This window comes from Ambystoma mexicanum, chromosome 9 (assembly GCF_040938575.1).
Source record: "Ambystoma mexicanum isolate Mex_15411 chromosome 9, UKY_AmexF1_1, whole genome shotgun sequence".
NCBI classification, from domain to species: domain Eukaryota; kingdom Metazoa; phylum Chordata; class Amphibia; order Caudata; family Ambystomatidae; genus Ambystoma; species Ambystoma mexicanum.
Genome location: NC_090931.1, coordinates 1,409,032,344 through 1,409,050,591, shown reverse-complemented (window position 1 = coordinate 1,409,050,591; position 18,248 = coordinate 1,409,032,344). Strand labels below are relative to the sequence as shown.

Genomic DNA, 18,248 nt, shown 5'->3' with positions numbered 1-18,248 from the left:
CACACTACCACGCACGGCCCAGGAGATGACCAACGCTGAAGTTGGATACCATGCACTTGGCGGCATCCCATGTTGAATTGGTTGTCCCACTTGCCATGGAGGCCCAGTACTGCAACCGGAAACAGTTCCATTCCATAAATGTGCAAATGGTGTGTGACGCGAACAAGATCTTCACGCATTGTTGTGCCAGATTTCCAGGATCCACCCATGATTCTATGGTCCTAAGGAACTCAAGAATACCCCGCTACATGGAGCGACACGCTGGGCACAGATCCTGGCTACTCGGTGAGTCTCATTCAATGCATGACATCGTGGCCCATTTGATGCGTCAATTATCTTGCAGGAAGGGGTGGGGGGGCCAATTGGCACTATCATTCCACTGACACCCTTTATCTGTCTCATATAGGTGATGCCGGGTATCCGCTGAGGAGATTGTTCCTGACACCAATACGGAACCCACAGAACCAGCATGAGGAGGACTACAACCATGCCCACTCACGTACCCGTGTGGTCATTGAACAGGCATTCGGCCTACTGAAGGCTCGTTTCCGCTGCCTCAGCAGGTCTGGCGGGGCACTCATGTACAGCCATGAGAAGGTTTCTAAGATGGTCATGGCATGTGTCATGCTGCACAACATGTGCGTACGTAGGAATGTGCCCATGCCCCCTGACGCTGAACTGCATGCACCTGAAGATGAAGGCTCTCACTACTTTTCTCTATTTGTGCCTTGTGTGTCTCAGTGGATGTTTCCATGGCTGCCCTAGAACCCCCGCAGTCATTTGCATGGTCCTTGAGTAGCGTGGCCACTTCCTGCTGTTGCTCGATCAGCTGGTCGAGGGACTGTTGCCTCTGCTGGGCCATGGACATTTGCGGTGGTGTGACAGGGGGGCTGCTCAACACATGTTGCCTGGCACTGGACTTGTGGGGGTTGGCCAGTCGTCGTCTTCAGGGTGCCCCTGCGTGGTTTCGTCATGGTGTAGGGGATGGAACATGCAGGGGGATTGGGAAAGGTCATGGATGGTACCTACGTCGCCAGCACTGTTTTCCGTATCGGAGCATGCTGGCATGACAGCTGTGTCACCTATGGTGCTGCTACCACCAGAAGCAGTGCCATCAGATACGTCCTTTGGGGGGACCTCTGGTGCCGGTGTTGTGGACTTGCTGGCTGCTGGGGTGCCTGTTGCAGTCCCCTCCAGTGTGCTGCCACTTGATTCCTGCTGCTGCCGTGTCTTGATCCTTGCACCTGAGGTGGAGTCTCTTGGGACGTTGGTCCTGGCCCTCTTTGCAGGCGTGCTGGTAGGGGTGTCCTGCAGCTCGTCGTTGGTATCAGACCCTGTGGTGGAGTAAAGAGGGGCGAGCGTTAGTTATGGGTCTGTGGGATTTGGAATGGCAACGTATCACATGCATTGGGGTGGTACATGAGGGTGATTTGGGACTGGGCCTTGGAGGTGGTCTCATTTTCGTGTGGATTGAGGATGCATTCATTTGGCTGCCTGCCGTTAGGGGGTGCATGCTGCACATGTAGGGGGTGTTTTCGCCTTTTTGATTGATTTGTTTATTTATTCTGACTTTTAGAGTGCGCTGTCAGGGCAAAGTATGTATTGCACTATGGGGTCACATGGTACTGCACATGTTCGTGCTTTGTGGATTTCGCATTGTTTCTCTTGGCCAACCTACCTGATTCTCCGGTTGTCGGCACTCCTTTCTCCATCCCTCCGACTCCCTCTATGCTCTCCATTCCTATGGTGGAGGCGCAGATTCCCTCCCAGGGGGTCAACTTGATGGGCGATTCTGATCCCCCCCCGGTAGCTGTGCCGATGTGCCTGTTCGCAGAAAGTATGCTGCGTACGCGGATCCGCAAGTCGTCCCACCGCATGCGACATTGCTGTGGCGTGCGGGGTGTTGTCCCCACCGCACTTGCGCGCTGTGCCACCAGGGCCCATATGGCCTTCATGTTGGCAAGGGCTGTCCTGGTCATTTGACTGGAGAAGACGACGGCGGCATTCTCCTGTAGGGTCTCGGTGTGCACGGTCAGTTCCTCTCGGGAGAAGTGGACCTGCCGCTTGCGATCACACGCTTTCTTGGCTACCTTTCCCATATTTATTTTTTTAACTGGGGTTGCTAACGGGTTGGGATGTGTGTCAGGGTCGGATTTTTAATGGTTGTGTTGGGATTCGGATTTTATAGTTGTGCGGCGTGCTGTTTCCCGTTCCGGCTACATGCTTTTACTTCCCTTTCCCTACTTTTACGGTGGCCGTAATTTGCGTTGGTCGCTCATTACGGTGACCGCTCATTACGGTGACCGCAAAGATGGGTGGCGGTATTGCACCTGGTGCAGCGTACGGCGGCGGTAAGGGGCGTTTTGGGGTCATTTCCGCCATCGCGGCCTTTCCGATTCCGCCATGGCGTGAGGCTCGTGCCCGATGGGTCGTAATTAGCCGCACTTTGCTCCCTCGTGCAATGGCGGAAACGCTATGTACGCCATCGCGGTCCGGTCTGTGGATTTCCGCCAGGGTCGTAATGAGGCCCACTGTCTTGATAGAGAAATGTTGCCTTGGACATCCATCTGAATGTTGCTGCTTTCCCTTGGAATCTTCCTTGGGTTGTGACTATGGCTAGGTACATAAGGCATTGTGATCTTGCTGTTGGTATTTCAGTTGTTATAAACCTTCTTGCAGCAATCATGGCATAGGGGATTAAAAAGCAGACATAGCAGTTTTCCTCAGTGGTTTCTTTACCTACTTTTGTCATGTGCTTGTACTACATGTTAGTAGTCACTCGAGTCAGAGGGATATAGGTCCACCACACACATATCTGTATCAGCACTGTGCTTACATCTCCTTACTGTGCCTCCCTGTCCACCTGACATGCTCGTTCCACCTGCTGATGTTGGGGTAATTTTCTTCTTAATTTTGGCAATAGCCTCCTTGAGCAAGCCGTTGAGGCGCTCACAAAATCTGTTTGCTTGCTGTGATAGGCACAGGAGAATTTATGTTGGATTCCCAGCAACGTTGTAATGTGCCCGAACAGTTAATTGGCCAAGTGAGGGCCATTGTCAGACCACAGGACTTCACACACACACCCCATTGTGGGAATATCTCCCATACCAGGAATTTTGCTGCTCTAAGGGCATCAGGATGAGAACAAGGACAGCCTTGATCCAATGGGAAAATGGACACATAACCACTATCATGTAGCGGTTCCCTTGGCAGGCTTGGATCATGTCAACATAGTCGATGTGCAGGTGTTGGAATGTACCCACTGGCCGTGGTATGGCTCCTCTCACTACCCTCAATGGATGATGTGCAGTATATTGTTTACACACTAGACAATTAGTCATGAATTCGCCCACATATACCTGCAAATTAGGACAGAACCATGTGTCTCTAATACGAGCAGTCAGCACCTCCTTCCCTGTATGGGTTGGATAGTGTAATTGCGTCAATGCTGTGTGCAATAATGCGAGTGGCATTAGCACCTTCCCTGTGTTGTTTTGTCACCATAGGTTGTCTTTCAGAGATACTGTGCATCCCCTACTTAGCCACAGCTCTTTTCCTTCCCTGGGTGCAGCTCCCTGCAGCTCCATAATCTGTGTCACTAGTAATGTGTTATACCCTTCTGTGTCTGCTGCTTCGTTTCCCCTAGAGATGGCATCCTCCCCTTTGTGTGTGCTTGGCACTTCACTATTGCTATTTGTTCTGGGAGATCTATGACCTCTATCAGTCTGCCCAATAGGAGTGTGTGCTGCTCCGTTGACCCATCAGCTCACCTGAAGCCCCTCCTCATCCAATGTGACCAGCCAGAATGTACTGTGGCTGTCACGCAAGCTGAGTCTAAATAAATCGTCACTTCCTTCTCCCTGATGTGCTCTGAAGCCAATATTAAGGCCACTAAGTCTACTGCTTGTGCTCAGTACTATGATGGCAGGCATGCAATCATCACTACCTCGCTTATCCAGTCCAATCTCAGTGTCACGACTGCTGTCCCTCTAGGCCTTTTCCAGCAGTCGTTTGGTAAATTTTTGTAGACCCATCAATGTAAAGCATGTGTCCCCCCTAAATTGCATCCTCCTGCACCTTGCAAGTGTCACTGAATTCCTCTATGTTTGCTGTGCAGTCGTGTGCATAGTTGCCCTCCTGTAAAACATTGGTGAGAAAGTCTGCCTCTCACTATCTTGTGAGCTGGGTTGGATTGTAACACCTCGTACCACAAAGCCCTCTGTGTTGTCAGTGTGCTCTTTGGTCTTTCCAGTATTATAAAGATAGCATTCTCCACGTAGAGAGTGGTGTTGCATCCTGTGGTAATACTCGCTGACTTGGCCACTGTGAATGAGCCAGCCTCCAATGCCTGTTTGCATGGATAGTGTCCTCTCCTGATTGGGTCTAATATCCCACTGTAATATGCTAGAGGCTTGTGCCCCATGCTTGTCTGCTGTGTCAGTACTCTGATCATAACCACTTCATCAGAGTTGAGAATATGAAGAAATCCTTTTGACAATCTGGGTTCCCTAACACTGGAGCTGTGCATATTGCTTCCTTCAGCTCGTTGAATACCTCAGTCATTTCTGTCTCAATTGTAATGTCTTCTCCCCTCTCTGTGCTTGTTTCAGTGCATTGAATAGGGGCCTATTGTAAGTACTGTAGTTGAATACTCATGCCCTGCAGTAATATCATAGTCATAGGAACTGCTGCATTTGTCCTACAGTTGTGGGTTTTGCTGTCCTGTGTATTGCTTCTGCCCTTTTTGGTGTCACTCCTCTGACATTTTGAGATATCATCTGTCCAATGTACGACACTTATGTCTGGCAATATTGCAGCTTGGCTTTGTCTACCTTGTAACCCTTTTCTGTGAGTACTGTCAATATGTGTCTTGAGTCATTTCTACACTGTTCCTCAGTCTTGCTGCAAATTAATGTGTCATCTACATACTGTGTGGCTGTGCTCTCCATCTGTACATTGCATTGGTCCATTTGGAGTACCCTATTGAATATGTAAGGTCATTCCCAATACCCTTGAGGAAGTCTCGTATGTTTCTACTTCTTATTTCTATATAGCAATTAAGTTAAGTCCCATGAGTCTGGGTGTGATGGTATAGAGAATAATGCATTCTTCAAATCTATGACCAGGAAGAAGGCAGCTTCTGTGGGGATGTTGTACAAAATCGTTGCCGGATTCAAATCTAAAGGATATTCTGCTTCTACAATATGGTTAAGAGGGCTCAAGTCCTGTATAAAATGCCATGAACCCCCTGTTGCCTATTTCACAGGGTACACAGCTGTGTTTCATGGCGATGCCGATGGCACTAGGATGCCCTGCTTCGCTAGTGCTGCAATTGTCACATAGATACCTTTGCCTGCCTCTCTTGAAAGCGGGTATTGCTTAACTTGTGGTAAAATTGCTCCTGACTTCAGCTTTAATTTGACTGCTCCTATTCCCTTCAGAAGTCCATAACATGCTGGGGACCTTATCCAATCCTCCTCGAGAAATGTTGGTGGTGCGTTCAGCACCATCGCCATTTTCTGTGGTGCCTCTCTGTAATGTTTTCTCACCCAATATGTAACCCTCATTTCAGACACCATCAAAAGGTCTGATCTATTGTCTTTGAATAATTCTTCGTCTGTAACTGTAGTCAATCTGTACCATTCTGCCACGGTGATCACTGCTCACCATGGTCGTCCTGTGTCGTCTGTCCCCTGCACTGCTATCCAGTCATCCCTTGCTCTAATTTTAGGGGTACTATTGTCCCTTCCTCCTTGTCTAATGGTATCTATGGCCTGAATAAGTACTCATTGCAAAGGCACCACATTTTCCCCTGGAACCTATGTTATAATTATCTCAGTCCCATCCTGGAACAGCTCCTTGTCTACTGTCACCCCTCCCTCTGTACCCTTTGTGCACAATAAGCTTGAATGATTTCCTTCAAGTTTAGGAGGTGTATCCCTGTTGTGGAGTACACTATCCCCTTGTCAGTGAATGAAATGGTCATGTTAAGTCTGCTCATGCTGGCTCTCCCCAATATGTTTACAGGTGTAGGTTGAGAATATAGTAGGGGAAAAGATAGATTGTGCTCCCCTATAGAAAGTGCAATATAGTTTGTAAAAGGAGCCACTTCCATCGCCCCAGAGAATCCTTGAGTATTCATGGCATCAGCTGACATACTATATTTCCCTTCCCGGATGCAGGATTTAGTCACCCCTGTATCTACAAGAAAGGAAAAAGTCTTGTCACCTGTTTTCTCCCCTATACATGGTTCCTCCGCAGGGTTGGGTGTAATCGATAGGATGGAACACATCAAGTCCATCTGTGGGCTGTCCTATTGAGATATAATGTCATTCAGTTTCCCAACAATGGGTTGCCCCCCACTACAGTGACCCCCAGTTTTCTAATGGCAGTCGTTGTCATGGAGTCAGAGGGTGCCACTGTAGGTCATGTTGCTGTTTGTTGTTCTGCATCTGCAGTATTTGCAGTGCTGTGTATGCATGTTGTGTTACCTTGCATCTGTGGTGCCTGCAAATACTGTTGCATAGGCTCTTGCATTTGTGGTGCCTGTGTCATGGGCTGGTATGTCTGTGGGTATGCATTCAGTGTCTGTTCTTGGTGTTGTGTTTGGTCCTGGGCATATAAGTCATTCTGTTCCCCTTGATATTGCAGCATGGAAAAAGTGCTGCGTTGGCGCTAAATCAATTTATTTTTCAGTGAATCCTTGAGAGTAAAAGTGTTACAGATCATCCAGTGTGGCTCAGAGGAGCCAGGCCTCATTGACTGACAGCTCGATAAAATGCTTCTAATGAAAAAGCAAACCAGGAAACTCTTGTTTTCATTTCCATGGGAAAAGCGTGGCTAACTTGGCAACAAGTAACAATTTAACAGATGTGCAGAGAAAACTCCAAACAAAGGCTCAATACATGTATCCAGACTGCAAAAAAATCCCAGCACTCATGGGAAGAACTGGTGCTGAATAAAATGTGTGTGCTGCAGAGGAAAATCTGATTTAAAAGACTCAGTTTAATGTGCTTTTTCACAAAGGAAGTGCAACATTGCCTGTTTTTAAAACATGTTTTTGTTGAAGGCCTAATTCTGTAAGAAATGTCAAAGGATTGCTAGTGTCAAAATCCACCTATAAACTGTGTTCATTTTATATGTTTTAATGAAAGATTTAGGTACCTTAAAATTAAAACCCAGTCTTGAGTTAATTAACTATTTAATTCTGATCTGACAGCCTCAGCCTGGGAAAGGGTGACGCCTCACTGCTGTCAGGAAAGGGCTAATTGCTGCAGGGAGGTTTTTGCATACTCATGGCAAAGAACTCATCAGACTTTCATCTGGGTCACAGCCGGAGACAATGGCAGGCTTGAACACTCATCCCTACAGGGGAAGGACAGGAAACTTCACTCTCAAGGAAGAGGACCCCCACCCTGATCAAAGGAATTTGACAGCTGCTGCTAGTTGAAAGAAAAGTATAAAAAACTGCTAAGGACTTTTGGTGGTTAAATGCTTGTTTGTAATTGAGCTTTAAAGACCTTTAACTTTGCCACAAGAAGGAGGATACATCTAAAAGTTGGTAGTTGTAAATGTAAGTTTATGCTCTTTCTTTGAAGACGTGAGTGAACCCTGTACTGCGTAAGGACAAAAGTTATGAAAAAACCCTGATTGCGCGAAGACTATTGACGCTGCAAATCTGATATTGTGTACCCGTGTTCTAGGGGTCATTGCACATATATGTACCGAGTAAGGAATTGATAGGCCAAACCTTCATGTTTAAAATTGACAAAATTTCACAGAAAGACAAAGCCAGGTCTCACTGACGTGGGAGTTGGATGTAAAGGTAACCCACAAAATATGTAATGTATGTGTCAGATATTATTAGAGGGCATATAGTATAGAAATTTGTATTTGTGGGAAAGTTAAATTTTGGTCCAAATAACTGTGGGAGTTTCCCAAGTCACATCATACAATATGACAGCACTTTCTGTTTTCCAACCAGAAATGAGCAACGAGGGAACTTTGCCTTTGACCAATCAGAGCCTTGTTGGTGTGGGTTGTACGTCTGCCCCTACTATAAACGTAGCAATGTCATTTGGCAGGATAAATAAGGGATCCTCGCAACACACAGACACACTGATTCCTGACTCCATACTGATTTCCGTGTAACATCCTGTTGCAGAATTATTCATCTTGTTCCTGATTACAGACTTCTTTGAAAAGCCAAGGCCTCAGCAGTGCTGAACTTTTCTTCATCTAGGCCCAAATCCTGAAACCATCCCAAAACTTAAGGGCAATAATTCTGATCCAGTCTGGCTTGCTACCATTCATGCTTGCCTGCTGAAACTCGCCATCCCGCTGATCTACAGTGTCCAGTAACCAGAAGGGCCAATCCAATCCAATCCAGTCTTAGGTGCCAGTCCAATTGACCAGAACTGCCTACCTGACCATCCCGTCAGAAGTGCCCTGGCATCTGTAGACCAGATCCGTGATGACCAGAACCTGACGGTCCAATCTTAAATTAAAGAGGACTGTAAGTATAAATAGGAATCATAGTAAACCATAGCATATCTTGTCTTACCTTTTTCCTATCCCCATCTATCAACCTATCCCATCTTTAACTTAAGAACCTCTAATATTGTCAGAACCATTCTTGCAACCCTGTTTGTAATTCCTAGTATTAGCGCTGATTTTCTCTCATTTCTTTTACTAGACCATAAACTATTATTGATTTGGATTAAATAAAGTAATTCCCATAACGAAAAACAGAGTATCCGCCACATGTAGGGTTACAATCGACCTTGCGTAACTGTGGAGATTCACGGTTGGCATTCTCTTTTTTTTTCTTAGTCATTAATATAGTTTAAATATAACCAATCAGTCATTTTAAAACCGATTTTCTGCTTTTCTGTTTTATTTTTCTCAAAAACGCCTCTCATTAAAACTTGCATAACTTCCTCAATTGCATAACTAGAGACTTAATTTCAACTCTGACTTCATCCTAAGACCGGTAGCTACATCCACACCTAAGCATCTCGAAATACTGCATTTCACCTGTTTTTCTTAAAAATCGTATAGTGAAATTTAGGCGGGAATTTGCAATTTTGCAACGGTTTTACACGTGTGTTTTCCCATTCAAAGTATTTCCAAACTCCCATTCTGATTTAAAGTGTGTACTGTTGCTCATATTGTAGCGTATGTTTGTTAGGTACTGTTCAGTGTTGCTCTTATAGATATTTATATCAATTTAAGTATTTTTGCACACTTTTCATTGTTTTCCTAAGCCATTTTCAAATGTCATTTTAAAAGTGTAAAATTTCCAAAATGTTTTTTCTCTCTTGTTTGGGGAGGGAAGATTGCATTCAAACCCTATACACTGTTCTATATTCCTGAATTCCTGCTGCTTACTTACATCAGTGTAGAACTGTTCATTTGTGAATTAAAAGATTTGCAGGGGGAAATCTTAACCTAAGCGATATCTTTTCACAAGCCAAAACTGTTCTTTTCTCTGTGTTTTACATTCTTTGTTGCTATAAAGTGAATTCAACTGCATTACCTATTTGCATTGTCACCACATTGGCGATTACTGCCCCATATATTAAAGCATATGTTTGATTCGAATTTTAAATAAATAAATAAATACATCTTACCTTTTCCAACCAGCCTGATTCCTGGTCCATTGTGACCTGGGGGTATGCTAGTTACTACCCCGATACTTTTCCCCATTTTAGTTGCCATGTGGCTGTAGCAATACTTACACTCTGTGGCTCACTGACACTGTTTGGTTACCGCCTCCCCTAAAGCTGCCAAGTCACCCTTCTGGTCTTCTGGACTCCTCACGGACCGCAAGCAGGATATTTACAAGCTGGTTCTGACTGTCTTTGCATGGGGATGCAGTTCCCCGCTGGGCTTCCCTTTCGGTGAGGTGCCCTGAAGCCCTCGAGGCACTGCTGCAGGAGATGTGGCTCATGCCGAATGGGCATAGTTAACCATCCCTCTGCTACCAATGTATTGGTTTAGGTATGCCAGAGGTCCAGGGTTTATTACATGCTCACCCTTTCAGCTTCCAGGGTCCAACAACCCCACCAGTAACAAACGGAGGACTCAGCCAAGGACAAATTAGAACTGTTGTTTATTACACAAACCAACAGGATTCATGTAGGACATTCAATAATTCCCAGAATCTCACCTCCCGAGCCCATGTCGGGCCTTTTTGTGGTCCACTTGCATCACAGCAAGGGCCCTTCCCCGAAAAACCTATCTGTGTTTCTGGTTAGGTGATTGAAGTGATATCCCTTATGGAGGACCCCTATAGACCATGGCTAATTGGCCCTCACATGTCAGGTGGCTGGCCTACCCCTTCTCCAAGAAACTCTCTATTATATTTTTTCAGGGTCGCAGTATTATCATTGGCCCTTGCTGTCTTCCATCCACCCCTGGATTTCTGTTCCCTGATTGCCTGTAACTGGTCTCCTCAGGCCTGGGACCCAGCTCTGTTCTAAGCACTCTGTGCACCTTCTCAAGTTGATGAGAATGACTATGTGTTCCCAATTTATCTGTTAACAGTACCACTTGTGCCTGTGAGAGTGCCCTCGGCATTGTAAAGTTGTCACCAACTTCATGTTTCACTTCATGTCTGTGTCGCTGAGAACTGCTCGTCTTCCCACCGTGGGTGAATGACCATTGTCTAGCTCAGCTGCATCACATGGCTGAGCACCACAAAATCGAGTTCTTCTGGTCTGTAATGTATGAGAATTGATTCCGTTTTTCTGCAGATGGCCCGTTGTAGTCTTAGGTTTGGGATGTGCTGCTTGTCATTGACCTTGTCTGTGAGCCCTGGCTGCTGTTCTGTGCAGCTTGGTTCTGCTTTCCCCTGTCTCTCGTCCTGTGGCTTGTGGCCGCATGTAATCCCCAGTACACTTATGCTATCATTTCTACACATCTATACTGTGCTATGTTTCCCATAGGTTAGCCATCTTTGGTCCTTCCAGGTTCCTTACATGATCCTGTAGTTCCATAGGGTTTGTTGCCATAAGGATCTGTAAACTGGCTCTGCATCTCTTCGGTTGCCTTCCATTCCGCGTTTCTGCATTTGACTAATGAGAAAATAATAAAAGGTGTTGACAGTATGTATATGTATTTGTCCTCTATCTACAGAACTGTGTAAGCATGTTCTTCGTGTATGCGCGTGTATGTTTGTGTAACTCTGTGCATGGTTGCGAATGTACTTCATGACTAAGGTGGCTACCTTGTGGTGTCACTAATGACGTCAGCACATTGGTTTCTAGGCATTAGTCAACATCGTCCATCGAGACATTTGGGCCCATAACTAATGGTGGGGCACCTGTGTCCATAAAGACATTCACTGGATAGGGTTTGCATGGCTGTCTAAAGGAGAACATTTCTGCATATGTGCATGTTACTGACCATCCTGGGGGCTGTCTGAATAGTGAGTGGCTTTGTGCATCTTTGACTCTTCGGTCCATCATGTTCATGGCGGTGAGGAGGGGCATTCCAGGGACCCTCTCATCACACTGGCACTGCACAAGTGCTAGGAGAGGTGAGAATGAGGACTGGGACTCATGGCTCAGGCCACCCCTTCATTGGTTTGCTCTGCATATAACAAGCTCTCTCTGCTATTACAAATACTTGCTTTAAAGGCATGGAAGCACTTGCAGAGCAGAGAGGTGATTTAGACAAGGTAAGTGTCCTGACGGTTCTTCTTTTCAGGCATCCATATGATGCTGGCAAAGGATTACCACAGAGTAGCACTCCTGAAGAAATCTGTTGGAGAATCAGCTCTGCAGCAGTAACAAAAGCAATGTAAGGGGAGCGTGGCCCTATTTTACCACTATTAAAGAGATCCAGGCTAATGCTCATTATATGGAAACCCGAACCCGTTTGTCCAAAGTACATCATTAATCATAGTCAAAAGGAAGGTGCAGATTTAGTAAAAGCAAAAAGATCAACTTGGACGGAACCCATCATGGTGTATGTTCCCAAGGAACTTTTTCACATAGGACCATTCAAACCAAAGACTCAATCTACACGTAGTACAGGGACAGCACATGCTTTCCTAGCAAATGCACAGCTGGAATCAATGTGCAAAGCAGCAACAGTGCACATATGAACACACCACCATGGTGTGGACACACATGCACCATCAGACTAGCAGGTGGGACAAGCAGTGTTAAGACATTATTTGCAAGTGTGCCCTTAGCTCACCTAGCTAAGCTAGTGCTTGTCTATGCCTCGAAATGTATTTTAATTATATTTTCACTTATCCAACAATGTGGACATTTGAGTCGCCTGTCTGTTTCCATTCCTTCCCACTCCCCCCCTCCCTTCCTTATCTATGTCTTAGCTCTTGCACTATCTGAAATGTCATCAGGCCGAGTACAATAGTTAATTTCACATCCTTACTGTTCATGGCCTGTAAGAATGTCATTGTTTTTTCCCTTGTTCCCTCCCTTGCCTTGAAGCGCTTTGAAACACATTGTGTATAGGCGCTATATAAATAAACTATCATAGACAAAAAATTGCATCAACAAGTACACAATGACAATTTAAGAAAACGCAATATAACATACAGAAATCACATAGCTATATTATAGCAGCAATACATCCCGTGACAAAGTGTAATGTGCTCCACTTGAGACATCATGACAAAACACATGAATAGAACTGTTGGAAAAAGGGCAATGTGCTCTACATCAACCCAATATTGTACAAGACATAAAGTCTACTAGATTAGACACATAGGGCCTCATTACAACTACGGCGGTAGCAGTGATGGTACATTTTTAAAATTGCCGGTGTGATTTTTTCCGGCACCTGGCTTCACGGAAACACCAGGGGATCATGACCCCAGTGTTCCTGAAAGTCAGGTGCCGGAAAAGGTTTAATCCCCATTCCAATTTGAGTCCTATAGGACTCAATGGGAATGGGGATGACGGCAGCATCGGCACTGTTAATAATGATGCTGGTACTACCATGAAAGTCTGTGAACGGGTGTCGTTCCACCCGCCAGGTCAGACCTGGCGGGTGGGAGGGCATCTGCACTGCAAACTTATACTCTGCCGGTCCGGTGACAACGGTGCTGGTAGGCTTACCGGCACTGTTGTTACCAGACCAGAAGGTTCATAATGAGATCAATAGGCTACATGTAATGATTATTGCCTTCCAAAGAGAGGTCATAACGAGGCACTGACTATTCACCCCTTAGCTAGTTTCAACAAACAATTTCCAAATACGGACCATGTTTTCCTCAGGGCTGGCTCCTTTTTTTAGTTTCTCTGGAGAATCTCACTGAACGCAATGTTCATACATACGTTTGTTCTTGTTAGTGTATTTCAGCCGATATGTTGAAGGTTGTAAATGGGGCACACCTACCCTTTTGGTATAACACTATTGCACAGCCGGTGGGTAAGGTAGGATCTGTTTATTTATTAAAAAAAACACCTAACTATACACGTATCATCCCTTATTGTTACATTAACATGGATGTATTATCATTTTCTAAAGATCAAATTGCAGAAGCCATTAGGGGGCCATCTTTTTATATATTTCCACTTTTGGAGGATTTGACTAATTAAAAATCACTAGTATTGATAGAGTTTTTCAAAACTTTTTGTGGGGGGATAAGAAGAGACCTAAGATTCCAAAATATATTTTGATGCGTAGTACAAAATGTGGTGGTTTTGGGTACCCAGATTTGGAATGATACTATAAAGGGTTTATTTTGAAAAAGGCGGCATACTATTTTTCAGCGGGGAATGGGCCGGAACCCTATTGGGTACTAATTGAAAGATGTAAATTGAATGGTTTTCCATTACATGCTATTGCCTCAATGGGACATCTGCCTGGGAGGGGTAGTAGACTGCCGACTATTGCTGTGACCAAAGAGATCTTGGTGTGGTGGTTGAGTCTTTTTCACGGGAACTTGTACTTGCACTATGGCACATCTATTTGGCTTAATCCGAGCTTGCAAATAGCCAATAAGCCCTTATGTTGGAGAAGTTGGGTCTCAAAAGGGATTTTATGTATCAGGGATGTGATGAGTGATGGCCATATATTGTCATTCGAGGAGTTGCAGAGGACGTTTTGTTTAGCAAAGAGGGAACTGAATAGGTTAGTGAAGTTGAAAGCACTTTTGAGTGAGAGATTGGCAATGTTGACAGGGCCATTGGAGGAGGAATCAGCGGGTGGTCAGATTCTTATGTCATCGCCACGTATGGTATGCACTTATACTAGCTTGATGCCGGTATGCTCTAAGGATGTTGATGCTGGAAGGAAAATATTGGAGAGGTGGAAGTAGGAATTGGGATGTGATATTACTGAAAAGGAGTGGGAATCTATGTGGGGTATAGGATATAGAAGTAGGTTGGATCTCAGGTTGAGATTGATTCATTTGAAAGTGTTAGGACATCTGTATTGGACTCCACTGCGTATGTATCATTTAGGACTGGCTGGTGATGACTTGTGTTGGGGATGTGGGAAGGAGAAGGGAACGTTGATTCATATGTTATGGTATTGTTCTCGGGTGTTAGATTTTTGGGTGGGAATGCTAGATAGATTGGAGGCGGTCTTGTCTATACGTTTTCCCAGGATGCCTATGCAGGTGTTGCTTTTATCGGGTAGGGGGCGTTGTGCGGTTGCTCGTCAATATGGACAATGGATTGATAAAGCGCTTGTGGTTGCAGTGAAGCAAATACTAATGGTATGGAAGACGAGGAAGAAGCCTAGAGAATTGGATTAATGATCTGTTAGTATTATCGAACTTTGAGCGGGTGATGTTTGTGAGGCAAGGAAAGGAAAGGAAATATCGAGCTCTTTGGAAGACGTTTATGGATTTATTTGGTGACTGTGTATCTGATGATTAGTTGTTCCTGTTGGATCCGACTACCTGATAATGTATATGTGCTTTAATTGAGGATTCTTCGTCAGTCTTGTTTTTGTTCTGTTTTGTGTGAGTCTGTGAGATGTCTGTATGTCTTTTGTGTTGTTCTGTGTTGGAATTTTCAAAATGTAAGAATTTGTTTAGGTATTTTATTTCAAGAAAGGTTAGTAATTGGTTTGGAAATGTCTGATGTTTCAGTATTTATACATGCTTCGGATTACTTTTATTTCCTTACCTATTTAATGTAGAGTGTTATATTTTTATACTCTTTTGAACTTTTGGTGATGTATTTTTTGATTATTTGAAAATCTTGAAAATAAATGAATAAAAAAAAAAAAATAGAGCTATAAACTTCCTGATATGCAGATCAGGCCTAATTTTCCTTCTGTAAGGGCGTCTAAGGCATGGCTTCAATCCGTGCTAGGTAGAAAGGTAAACCTACAAGATCAGTGGTGATTGCAGGGAATGGATGGTGGGAAGACTACTAGGATAAAGGAGGAGATAACTGAGATGGAGGAGTTAAAACGCAGGAGGAGAAACTTTTTTTTCAAGGTTTTCTCTTCACGGCTGGTTTCAGTTTGAGGTAGTTTACTTCACAGACCTTAGGGAGACAGTGACAGGATCTGGCTGCATTAAAAACTAATAATTTCAACAAAATAAATAAATAAATAAATAACTAAATCACTAGTGATGCATTGTTACCATTTAAAAAGAAACACATTAGGGTACTTATGTGCAGTCACCTTTGAAAGGAATATCTATGTTGTAACATTATTCCATCAGGGCTACAAGTACGAAAAAACCTTGTTTGTTTTTGGATGACACAGAACATGAATTACTTTTCTCCCAAATCTCCCCAAAATGTAGCCAAGATTGGATGCTTCTTACTATTACTGTGGCACCTAAACCGGTAATAAAATTAAAGAACTAGATGCTGCATAAGAATCCTTTCTCAATGATAACACCATACATAACGCAAAAGATACATTGGAAGGCATTGAAAAGCAACATGATGAAGTCAGTAAGTCCATTACCACTCGAAAAATTGAGAATGTTAAGAGGGAGTTGGCTTCATTTGTAAATGAGAAGGTACATCCTTACTTATCTGCAGATTATGTTGGCCAAACCTATTGCCCCTCACAACATTATCAGAAACCAGGCTAGGCGGGTGCCCAGAAGAAGAAATGGGTAACTCTTTCAGATTCCTCCTCTGGCTCTAAGCAGGAAATGGACCAATATTAGGAAGGTGGCAGGTATAGAAGAAGGGGACAGAGACATCCTTTATTAAGAAGGGGCTGCTTCAGACAGAGAGGGAGGGGGGAATATCCCATGCACCCTCCACCCAAGACAGACTTCTCGCCACACATGAATATTTTTAAAATTTGTAGAAGAGTTTACAGGCGATCATTCCAGCTATAATTCCAGTCTTAAATATTTCCAAAAGAATCTTTAACAAAGAAGAACTGGAGGTGATAGAATTGGGCCTTTCCTTTGTGACCATGTACAAAATACCTAAAATGACATGAGAGATTGAAATCAGACAATTTCTCAGAAAAATTAGGATACAGGATTTCCTTAAAAGGGCAGACAATGAATGCTCAGTGGTCAGGGTCACCCCCTTTGATTTACCTTCCTCATTTATCCCCAGCACTAATATGGTCTCTAAAGACATTTTGACCTTTTATAAGATTATCCTGAAAGAGTTGGGCTATTTATTTGACAAAACTGAGCCTTGGAGGAATTACAACTTTGGCAAAAAAAAAATGAAGGTAAAGGTAAAGGTTGTGGGATTGTTGTCATGAATGCAGCTAAATATGACGAGAAAGTAATGAAAATTCTTAATGAAACGGAATGCTACCTTAGACTTACTGCAGATCCATCCCAGGCATTTGCTCAGGAGATCTTACAGGTTATCCCTGAAGGACTTAATGAGGGCTTCCTCACACACAAGGAATTTGATTTGATGAATCCTAAGAACCAGAGAACCCCTTAGTTCTATATTTTGCCAAAGATACAAAAAGATCCAGTTAACCCTGCAGGACAGCCAATTGTTTCCTTTTGTGGTTCCCTCTTGGAAGCAATAGGCAAATATTTAGATTTATTCCACAAACCTTTAGCTACGGCCAACTCTACATTTTTGGCTGACACTAGGGATGTTATTAATGCCATCAAAGTATTTCCGTTTGATCCTCAATACCACCTGTTGGTCACCCAAGATGTGATCTCTCTATATTCAAATATTCCCCAGGAAGAGGCCATTCATATTTGTCGGGATTATTTAGACTCCAGAGCTGTCCCACATAATGTACTTACTACCATAATTGTAGCAGTACTGGAGATAGCTCTTAGCAAGACTTTTTGTTGATTTAAAAATCAGTTCTTCTTTTATATGGCAACATTTAAGAGCTTAATATCTTTTCGGACAACACCCAGTTTGACTAGGCTATCATCTGGTACAAAAGGTACACTGGTGATATACTGGTGATCTGGGACACCAGTGAGGGTGATATTGATGAATTCTTCAAATGGATGAACCAACAGAAGTGAAATCTAGGATTCACCATTTGTAAAGACAACAGTTTGATCCCGTTTTTGGATCTCCTTATTGAGGTAACAAAAGGTAACCTGACACTTAGCATATACAAGAAACCCACAAAAAGAAACACCATTCTACACAGTAAAAGTTTCCATCCAAAAGCCCTCAGTGACAATATCCTGCAAGGGCAGTTTCTCAGGATTCACCCTAACTGCACGTCACTGTAGGCCTATAAAACAGAGGCAGCTTCAACAGCATCCAGATTATTGAGGTTAGTCTAAATATGTAGTGCAGAATGCAAAAAAGAGAGCTAGTAACCAAAACAGACTGAGCCTTCTAGACAAATCCATCTTCAAGCAGCCCAATTCTATAATTGTGTGTCACTACTTTTTTTTGCGACCCTCAGACAGGCGTAGCCCCAGAAAGGAACCCGGGGCCGCAAGGTGCATTCGAAGTGTCGATGATCAATGTGTCCTGCAATTCACACTAATTTTCGCAGCTAGCTGTGGTCTTCATCGACACGCAAGCCAAGTGAACCATCGCCAAGGGTCACTACATTTTGTCAACACAGCAATGCTATCAAGAAACTTATTTTAAAGAACTGCTGTGTGCTGCAATTGGAGGAATCCACATTTGAGCAACCCTTGTTAGCCTATAAGAGGGGCAGGAACGTCAAACAGCAGCTCATTAAGGCAAATAGACGGGTTAAGAATCTAGTGGTACATTTGAGAATTTACGTGAGCCTTACACAGTTTAAGGGACATTTTGCCTGTGGAAATTGTTCTGTGTGTAAATTCACAGAACACAATATCTCTTCTCTGATGGATGGAA

At 44.0% G+C, this 18,248-nt stretch overlaps 1 non-coding gene across 1 annotated transcript; it reads right to left on the bottom strand.

Annotated features, from left to right (window-relative positions):
- Window positions 1–17,813: 17,813 nt before the first annotated feature.
- LOC138490993 (5.8S ribosomal RNA) lies at window positions 17,814–17,968 on the bottom strand. The gene has a single exon (XR_011275873.1). It is a non-coding gene; the product is annotated as a 5.8S ribosomal RNA (ribosomal RNA).
- Between the last annotated feature and the right edge of the window lie 280 nt (window positions 17,969–18,248).